The 11,232-nt window shown below is 44.8% G+C and overlaps 1 protein-coding gene across 1 annotated transcript in view; it reads right to left on the bottom strand.

The window, feature by feature from the left end:
* LOC139206968 (protocadherin-1-like) overlaps positions 1-11,232 on the bottom strand; it is a 177,747-nt gene that overhangs the window by 141,365 nt on the left and 25,150 nt on the right. The window lies entirely within an intron of this gene.

Genomic DNA, 11,232 nt, shown 5'->3' with positions numbered 1-11,232 from the left:
AATTCTACCTGACAGGACACAGGACTTTGTATGACTCTTTAAAGGGTACTTTTAGATCAGAGTAAGACAAACACACTGACAGATGGAGGCAGCAGTAGACCTGCAGCAGCTCCTGTGTTCTGTGAGGTAAAATCCCTGTTTTTTTCAATGGAGTCTGGTGTGTTGGAGAGGAGCGATGTGACGGTTTAAAGGAGCTGAAACAACTTGATTTGTGGATTTCAGGCAGACAAATGAACTCAGTGTGAGGACCAGCAGTTGGTCCACACAGCGGATCAGTCAGACCAAACTACCCAGCAGCCCCTGCGGCAGCGGCGCTCGCCGACTCTCCATGTGTTTATTTATTAGTTTGCTGGGATTGCTCCATTGGCTGCTCAGCCACCCGTGACATCACATAACGAGCCGCCGGGGCGAGCCGACGCCATGATGGAGGACACGGCAACGGAGACGAGTCCAGAGAGGGTACAGGGCCTGCTCTGTCTACCTGTCTCACACACACACACACACGCACACACACAGATATGGTTGTCACGGGAACACTTCACTGCATGACCTCAGGCTGTATGCAAAGCACAATGCAAACACTGATGACAGAAGAGGTATGTGTGTGTGTGTGTGTGTGTGTGTGTGTGTGTGTGTGTCTCCATGTCCCCACACACCTGCCTGTCCGAACATGTCTGCACTACCACAGACAGGTATCTCACACAAACACACACACACCTTATTGCTGTGGTTACCACGACGACACTGTCAGGAGGACAGCTTGAGTGTTTGAGTGTTTTCAACGTGGCTTCCAGGTGTGTCGTCCGTACGCTCATTCATCTCCGCTGTCACCTGTTGTACCTGACACACACACACACTCACACAATCACTCACACACACACACACTCACACACACTCACACACACACACACACACACACACACTCACACTCACTCACACACACACACACACACACACACACACACACACACACACACACACACACACACACTCATCTGATAATTTGAAGTAAAGGTTCAGTTTTCTTTTCTTTGCCTCCATCAGCAATGTTTTAAACTTTTATTTTGTAATCTGACAGTTTTTACTGATTAATCATATTTTAACTATTTAAAATAAGATTTAATTTAACACATAAAATAATAAAAACGTTAATGAGCCTGTTTGTCTTCCTTATATTTATATTATTTATATTAGATGCTTATATTTAGCTCAGACTTCTCTCAGGTAGTTTGTTCTGAATCTTGTGGTACATGAACAGTGACAATAAAGATTTCTGTATTTATTTGTGTTTAGATCTGATGTTCAGGCTGCAGCTGCAATTATTTTTATTATTAATTCACCAGACGAGTTTTATCTTGATTAAAGTGAAATAAAGAGTGAAGAATGTTGATTATTATTTCCACAAACCTGATTTATCACTAAAAACTAAAAATGTGGATGTTAATATCATGAATGACAAACACAAACATCAAATGGTCAATATTTTATGGTCAGTATGACGGAGCCAGAGGAGAGAGAATATTCAGAGGAAGAAAATCACAAATTAAGAGGAAAAAACTCAAATATTCTTGATAATAAGTCTAATTTTAATTTACCTCAGATTATCGATGAGGAAACGCTCTGGTTTCAGGCCTGAACCTGAACCTGCATTAAATTAAATTTTGATATTTTTGCTTCCAAAAAGACACTTAATCAATTTATTTTATTATGTAAATTGATACGATTTTTTTCAAATAAAAAAAAACTGTACATCCCATTTTTGAAAAGACCAAAACCAGCATGTGGATTTCCAGATTTCCAGTCTGGACAGTGAATTAACTTAATTTGCCGACACCCTGCGTGGCCAAAAGTGTGCGGACGCCCTTTGATCACCTGTTCAGGTACCACATGTGGCTGATGGCCGGGTGTCCACAGACTTTTGTCCATCACAGCTGTCTCCAGCCTCCAGAAAACATCGTATAATCATGTTGTTATTGGAGGGAACATCTCCCTGTTTGTGTCCTGTGAGGCTGCAGATTGATCACTTGAGGTATTGATGATGTTGTTTCCAGTTGCCGGGGTGGCGGAGTGTGTCCGAGCCGATGAGACGAACATTAAGCGGCGCCTGAGCTCGTTTGGCTTCTGACAGCCGCCGAGGAGGGAACACGGCGTCCGACGCTCGGCACATTTGTTATTTTCTGTTTCTGAGCTCTAACAGGATCCGTTTGAAACCTTCAGGGAAATATTCAGCGCCCCGAAAAACCGCCAGAACACAGAGAAGAAGAAGAAAGTCACAGATGTGGAGCTGTGTGTTAACATCCGACCTCAATCCTCTAATTTAACCTCCAGAGATTAGGACGAGCCCTAATCCAGACCCAGAGAGGCCGGCGGGGTGTGTGTGTGTGTGTGTGTGATGTACTAGTAGAGTGTTTTTGTGTTTTTTTAAATAAAGTACATTGTTGTTTTCTGTCCTGAAATCTCTGGTTTGGACCAATAAAACAGGCTGGAGGGAAATTAAGACGAAGAAAAGATGAAATGAAACATGACGAGCCGAGGTCAGAAAGAGGATTAGAGAGAGAGAAACAGCTGTTCAACACACACACACACACACACACACACACTAAAACACACATGCTGACGTGCTGCATTTGAGGACCTGACTGAAGCCTCTTTAAATAAACTACAAACTGAACTCGTTGATCCCACACATGCTAACTGGAGCTAATGTTAACTGGCACCAATGCTTGAGCTAACTGCAGCTAATGCTTGAGCTAACTGAGGCTAATTCTTGAGCTAACTGAGGCTAATTCTTGAGCTAACTGAGGCTAATTCTTGAGCTAACTGCAGCTAATGTTTGTGCTGACTGAGGCTAATGCGGTGGAAAGCATCGATGTTGGATTGTTACCGTTTTGGGTTTGTAAGTTTAATTTCGATGTTGTTATCGTATGTTTATTGGGTATTTAGTCATTACGTATTAAACACACAGGAGGTTGCGGTAAAACAGGCTCAGATTTGGCCTTAAGTATATTTGTTTTAAGTTTTATTTGTTTCTGTTTGACATGCAGCTGAGCTCATGTTGTTCTGATGAGTCAATGTGAAACTCCAAATGTCCCTTAAACAGGAAAACAAACCTCCAGAAACTTCTAGTGCGTCACCTCCGCTGTCATGATGGACAATAAAGTTTCCAACCAAACCTCCCAGTAAAAAAGTATTTAAAGTCAAAGTACTCACATACAGAACGAGTATTTCCTGGTTTACATTAATGTGACATTTTACGTTTCACACTGAGCTCATTTGAACTCCTTTATGTCTGCAGCAAAGCATCATGGGATATCAGACGGCGCTCTTCCTCCTTACAGAGGTGAGGAGGAGGAAGAGGAGGAGGAAGGGAGCGCAGAGCGAGTGGATGAAGAATGAGGAAGGAGATAAAAAATAAGGGAGGTGATGAGAGGGGGAGATAAAGGGAGGGAGGGAGTGTTTCCCGTCCAAACAGACACTTCAGGTGAAACGGAGAGAAAACGGCTCGTAAAGAACGACAACATCTACTCACCCCCCCACCCCCCCCTCACCTGCCTCACCCTCTCCCCCACGCCTCCCTCTCTCTCCGTCTTATCTCCTCGCCACAGTCTAAGCAGAGGAAGAGGAGGTGATTCAAGGTGAAGAACGAGGCGGACATATTAAATAAAAACGAGAGGAGAAACAGAGGGAGGGAGGGAGGGAGGGGAAATGGGTAAGTGGGGGGTGAATAAAGGGAGGAGAGAGAGGAAGATGGGAGAGAAGAAAAGGAGAGGAAAGAAGAAAGAAAGGATAAAGGGAAGTAACAAGGAAGGGAAATGGAACAGAGGGAAGGAAAGGAAGAGTAAGGAGAGAGGAAGGAAGGATAAAAGGAAGGATGGAAGGAAGGATAAAAGGAAGGAAGGATAAAAGGAAGGATGGACGGCCTTGTTGCTCTATAAAACCTCTCTGAGCTCAACTGACCGCTGCGTCATTTTCTGCCTCAGCGCTGAAGCAGTTTACTAACACACACACACACACACACACACACTAACACACACACACACACACACACACACACACACACACACTAAAACACACACACACACACACACACATCTCTGCCAGTCATAAAATCTCTGGACCCTGCAGGGCAGAGCGTGACGAGGGCAGAGGGCGTCCCAGAGTGTGTGAGTGTGTGTGTGTGAGTGAGTGTGAGACTGAGACATATAAAGTAGCACAGAAGTAAAAGACTGTTTATGGTTTTATGGTGGGAGTCTGCAGAGGAAGAGGAGGAGGAAGAGGAGGTGGCACTGGTTCTACATGCTAAACATCTCATTCAGGGTATTCGACTTAAATCTGCTGAAAATAGAACAGAGTTTGGCTCCTTCACTAAATAACATGACAATAAACAAAGGAACCAGGCTCTGAACCAAACCCTGTTCGTTTTTTGTGCGTTTCTGTTCTGCTGCTCGTCTTCAACACGTCTCTGTCACACTACGAGTGTGTTAATGTCGCCAGCATCTATACAACAGGCGGCCATGTTGTCTGTGTGTGTGTGTGTGTGTGTGTGTGTGTTTGTCCTGCAGACAGACAGAGTTCAGCAGCCCAGTGTACAGAGCAGCTGTACAGCATATGACCTCTGACCCCGCCTACAGGTGTGAGTGTGTGTGTGTGTGTGTGGTAGCAGGTGGTATGACTCAGGAGAGGAGGAGGTCGCTGCCCTCCGCACACACACACACACACACACACACACACACACACACACACACACACAGCTAATATGCGTAGTGTTCTGTACTCCTCTTCATCTCCTCCTCTTCCTCCTCCTCCTCCTCCAGGCCTGCATTTACTGTCGCTCGCCTGTTTTGTTCTTGTTTATGTGTGTGTGTGTGTGTGAAGCCTCGGGCAGGTTTCCGTTCCACTTCGCTTGTGTTGTTGGAGCAGGTGGCAAGACAACACACACACACACACACACACACACACACACACACACACACACACACAAAAACACACTAACAAAATTATGTTTCTTGTGTTTTTGGTTTCTGGCTCCACATGAAAGTAAAACACACACACACACACACACTGATCTCTGTATTGAGTCGTCTCTGTGGCTCGCACACAATCGGCGCCCTGAGGGGGCGACCGAGATAGACGGAGACAGACGAGATGGGGAGAGAGAGAGAGAGAGAGAGAGAGACAGAGAGAGAGAGAGGCTGAGCGACTGAAGGAGTTCCTTCATGGTTCTCCAGGTTCTCTACAGACCCGTTAAAATAAACTCCGTCTGAATAAAGATTTCACACTTCACGCTCGTTCCTTCGGTACTGTACCGAATGTCCTGACTAAACACGTGAAGTTTAATCGGATTAGAGGAAAATTTTCTGTTTGTTTTCTGAACTGCTGCGTGATGCGTTTAAGGACAGTGGAAAAGGAGAAAGATCGATCCCCGTCTTTGCTGCTGTTAATGATAATGGTGATGATGTTTTTAGCTTCATAAAACCATAAATGTTAAATTAAATCTCGTTATTTATTCACAAGTTTAGGGGAGAAATAATTAACTTTCAAATGAGTCTATTAAACAAGACAAAGACATTCTCTGTATAAACCCTGTAACAGGAAACAAGGCTAAGAGTGAGGAGCCCGACTAGCTAGCCGGAGTACTCCAAAATAAACCGGGTCTGGTGGAGAAAATGTCTTCAAAACGTCTATAAAACCAGACAAAATGTCTCTGTGTATAAACACGATGACTTCATGTTAGCTCGTCATCCACACTGACCAATCCTGATGCGTGTAGAAACGTTAGCACATCAGCTAACTAGCTAACATGCTAATCCATTTTGGAGAGAGTCTCCATCATGCTAGCAGCTCAGTCCCTTATGCTAGCTGCTAATGTGCTGATGCTAACATGCTAATGGTAAACACGCAGACATTAATACGTAGACGCCACATTGATCGGCCATATTGGCTCGTTTTACATCGCCGCCATGTTGGAGCAGGACAAAACAGAGGAGCTGCAGTTTGTCTGCTAACGTCTACTGATTTCAATGAGTTATGGAAACGTCACATGCTGATTTCAGACTTTTTTTCTGGTTTTGACGAGTCTGATCAGCTAACTGGAGTACGACAGACTAAAGTCTAGTCCAGAGGAGAAAATGGCGTCTCTGTGTATAAACATGTTTAGCATCTGAAGTGGCATGCTAGCTGAGGTTAGCGTTAGCGTGTTTGACAGCTCCAGGCTGTTTGGCAGCAGGAGACCGAAAGCTGTTTGTAACGTCGACACGAGGTTTTACTGTAAACTCTTGTTCTTCCTGGTGCAAACATGCAAACAAAAACATAAAATGTGGATTTCTGCCTTTCGTTTCCTGATGACACAAACATGTAGCGTGGATCAGTTATTGTGATGATTATAATTTAACAGTCAGCTGTTTCTCTATAAATCAGACTCCAGGTTGTGTTTATCACTGCAGGCGTCCTCTCTCGGCTCATAATGGAAATGGCGGTTTTACTCGTCCTCTGTTTCTCTTTCCTGCTGTGAACCTCCTGGAAACACCTGAGGGCAGCGAGCTGGAGCGAAGACTTCACGAGTGAGAAGCAGCTCCTTCAAGGCCAATCAGGAGTAAAAATAGCCTCAGCGGCTACAGCCGGACGTTTGGAGGAGCTCTACCTGTGTGACACACCTGCCTGTTAGCGCACACACACACACACACAGAGGGCTGAGAGGATTATGTTGTGCTGAATGATGTCTGTGTTCAGGAATGTGTGTGTTTTAGGAAAACTAATGTGTATGTGTGTGTGTGTGTGTGTGTGTGTGTGTGTATCACAAAGGCTGCTTTGTGTCCAGGTAAGGCCCCCTCTCCTCACACACACACACCTCCCAACTTTAACAAAAGAGACACTGAGGGATGTATCTCCATCAAACCTGTTCTAACCTGTGAAAACACACACGAGTTTAAACTATAGTAAGAGTAAGTATAAGACTCCTACTTGGAGCTGCTACTAATACTACGACTAATACTACGACTAATAGTACGACTAATAGTACGACTAATAGTACGACCACAACACCACAAACACACTGACTGAACCAGCAGCTCCTGTGTCCTGTTCTCTAAAATCAGTGTTTTAGTGAATGGAGTCTGGTGTGTGTGCAGAGAGCGACATAACGGCTGTTTGTGGTTAAACCAAAAGGATCTAATATTTCCATATTCTGGTATAATAAATACTAATGTATTTAGTTTACATTAGTATTTTTTTATGTAGTTTAGAATAACAGAAATTTCATTTTTGTTTAACCAGATACAGCCGTTATATTGCTCTCTTTGAGGCCACCAGACTCCATTGATATAAACTGTGATTTTACCTCACAGAACACAGGAGCTGCTGGTCTAAATGCTGTGATTGTTATAGCACATAGTTCAGATCCAAGTGAACCCAATAAAAGACCAAAGTCACACAATAACACAAACAAACAAACCAATCGTACCAGTAGTAGATCAACAGCCCTGTGATCTTAAATCAGTGTTTTAGTGAATGTAGTCTGGTGTGTGTGCAGAGAGCGATATAACGGCTGTTTGTGGTTAAACCAGAAGGATCTTCCAGACACTTTTAGTGGACGTACTAAAGTGGTTTTAAAGTGGTGATAATAATCTAATAAATAATAATAAAATAATAATCTTAATAGATTATACTTATACTTATGAGACATTCTTAATGCAGGACCACATCCGTGTATTAGTACTGCAGCATCTGTACCTGACTGATGACCGACACTCTGCTGCTGCCAGACAACCATTACTGTAATTTTCTGGGGAGAAAAAGCCTCTGGCTGCTCGGCTAATGGTCGCCATTATGGTTTCTTTTTGTGACAGCCGCAGAGCGACAGGAAGTCGTCCGTCTGTCCGCCCGCAGGACCTCAGGTCTAAAAACACCTGCTTTTAATCAGATCATTTAGTGGGCTGTCGCTGTGAGCACTGATCATTAGCAACGCCGCCTCGATGGCGTTCCTCTACTGAGCCGCTTCACTGGAAGTTTATCATTTCCACACGACGTGCTTATGTTTGGAAAAGACAAAAGAAAAAAACAGAGGCTGATTTTTGAGGCATCTCAGTGCTGCACCAGTGAAAAACAAAGAAAAACAGTCCAGCAAGTAGAGTCTGAGTAACAGATCTGTGAGTTTCACGACTTATCAAACGTTGCACACACACCAGACTACATTCACAAAAACAGGGATTTTACCTCACAGAACACAGGAGCTGCTGGTCTGCTGCTGCCTCCATCAGGTAGTTAGTTTGGTGTTTTAAAGGGTTGGTTTGGACACACACACACACTAACTAACTAACTTACACAAACCAACCGGGTCTGATGGAGGCAGCAGCAGACCAGCAGCTCCTGTGTTCTGTGAGGTAAAATCACTGTTTTTGTCAATGGAGTCTGGTGGTCTAAAGAGAGCACACGTCTGAAACGGACGTTAAGAGCGAGACGTCGACCTTTTTCTGATCGTTTACGTGAAACTCAGACTGACTGAAATCACAGTTGGTGTGAGAGAGAGGAACAAACACTCAGCTCAGGGCTTATATAAACCCCCCCCCCCACACACACACACACACTCTCTTCATCTCTCTCCATTCAAAGGGCAGAGCTTTCCATAGAAGGAGGGATTGTGTTGGATTGGATGGAGCGAGGGGTGGTGGGGTGGTGGTGGTGGTGGTGAGGGGGGTCAGTACTATGAGTCAGCACACACACACGCACAGACACACACACACGGGGCCGCTGCGTTACCATAGAGACGGCCGAGCTGGTCAGCGTAAAAGCAGGAAGGACGCGGCCGGACTGTTAATGTGGCGTCCTGACGGGGGGGGGGGGTCAGAGACAGGGACTCGTTGACCTCCGACCTTCAGACTAATAACTGTGTCTAAGTGATGTTTGACCTTTGACCCCGGCAGGTGTGTGTGTGTGTGTGTGTGTGTGTGAGCCAACAGGTTGGCAGCTGGAAACTCAAAGGACAAAACGTTAAGAGAAAATAAACACATAAGAAAAAAAATAGAATAAAGAAAACACACAAAGTCCTGCACTCTGTACTGAACTACATTCTACTGATGCTTACATACTTTAACTTTGGTGGTTTAACCGGTTTGTTTGGATCAGATACAGAGATAACATCCTTTTGGTTTAACCACAAACAGCCGTTATACCGCTGTCTGCAAACACACCAGACTACATTCACAAAAACAGGGATTTTAGAGCTGCTGGTCTGCTGCTGCCTCCATCAGGTAGTGTGTTTGTGTAACTGTGTGACTTTGGCGTTTTAAACGGTTTGTTTGGATAAAAAATAACCATTTAAAACACCAAATACACACACGTAATAACACAAAGCAAACAGGTTCGATTAAGGTCTTCTGTGAGGTAAAATGACTGTTTTTGTGAATGCAGTCTGGTGTGTTTGCAGACAGCGATATATAAAGGACGTTTCTGGGTGAATTGCTGGCCTATTGTTGTCTCACTCTAAAGTTTATTTGTGTTATTGTGTTTTAAAGGACCAGTTCAGATCCACATCAACACAGAATAACACAAACTAGCTGATGGAGGCAGCTATAGACCAGGAACTGCAGTGTAGTTCTGGGAGGTAAAATGACTGTTTTTGTCAATGGAGTCTGGTGTGCTTGAAGAGGAAAGGATCCTTTAAATGAAGTTAAATATCCTCATACTTCTACCACCACTGGTAAATACTCTGTTTATGTTCTTGTGTCTGTGCTGCTGACTCTCATCTTATCCATCATTAAAACATCCACCAGTAACCGGTTTAATTATCAATGCATCAATATTTCTGAGTTATTCACTGCCTCTCGCACACACTAACAGCCTTAATCTGACCGCTTGATTAACTTTGTCAATAAAGTTTGATTGTGATGCTGAGGACTCAAACTGGACTCTAAACGTGAACGTCCTTCGCCGTAAAGGTGCACCGCCTCCGTTGGAAATGAAGGATGGGGATGAAGATGGAATACTGTACCTCCACCTGCGGCGTTCCCACTGTTCCCAGTCCCCGTGTGTGGCCCCCCGCCCAGTGAATGCACAGAGAGCGCCACGTTAACATTTAAGCAACACGTTTATTGAAATAAAATCTGCTTTTATCTGTAAAAAACACAACAAAAGAAAGTAAAAACACTGTACAAGTATTTCCCCAGAGAAGACGAGTACATGCTGACGTGAGGCCGTGCGGCGTGCCGTGGATGCCTGCGAGCTAACAAAGCTAACAGGCTAAATCTGAACCCAGCAGGAGCGCCGGCGAGCGGCGAACACCGGCGGGGACTCTGCTACAGCGGCCAAATGCCGGCTGAGCTCCGGCTGAGCTCCGGCTGAACTCCGGCTTCACATATAGGATGGTGATGGCGGTGAGGATGCAGGTGTGTGAGTGAGTCTTTGGTTCAGGTGATTAGTCTTTAAAGGAGAACGATGAAGCGCCCTCGTTAAGCACACACACACACGACACACACGGTAATGTTGTAACAGAAACAGCAGATGAAAAGGTACAAACAAAACAAAACATCGTATGTACAGTCTGAGCGTCACCACGACACCTTCATCATGTGATTGTCTCCTTGGGTTTTCACAGTGCACGTGACATTTTTTTTAAATTTCACAACTCATCAGCCTGAAGCCACAAAACCCCCAAAGTGGCGTGAAGGCTCGTCACTAAAGGGTAGCTCCGCTGTTCGTAGCTCTGGGTCCTCTCTGTCCACATCCAGTCATTCAGACACCAGGATGTGGACGGACAGGAGCCAGAGTTAAAAACAGTGGAGTTCTCCTTTAATGGCCCTCATCTCCATCCCCCCCCTCCCCTCCCCTCCCCTCCCCCCCAATCAACCCCCTTTTTGTACATTAAATAGAATAGAGCAAGGCACTCTGGGTAAAAGAAGGCGAAAGCGGCCGCCCTGGAAAATTACCTGCCATTAATCTGTGCAAACAATTGACTTTTACACCCTGGTGATTGGAAACAAGGCGAAATTAAAAGTCGTATTTCAGCTGATGTGACACGGAGGTGCGGAGGTGAAGAAATGGTCGTATTTAGTCTTCATGTACCTTTTCCTTCATAGTTTAGTGGCTTTTTTACAACCCGCCCCCCCTCCAACCTCCTCCCGTCCACCTCCACCTCCATCTTATTCCCTTTCTTTCCGTCCTCACTGCTTGGCTCCCTGACCGAGCTGAAATTACCTTAAATTGGTCCGAACTGGATGGAAACACTCTAAAGTGCTGCTC

Source organism: Pempheris klunzingeri, chromosome 9 (genome assembly GCF_042242105.1).
Source record: "Pempheris klunzingeri isolate RE-2024b chromosome 9, fPemKlu1.hap1, whole genome shotgun sequence".
Taxonomy (NCBI): Eukaryota; Metazoa; Chordata; class Actinopteri; order Acropomatiformes; family Pempheridae; genus Pempheris; species Pempheris klunzingeri.
This window is presented reverse-complemented; position numbering and strand designations above follow the sequence as displayed.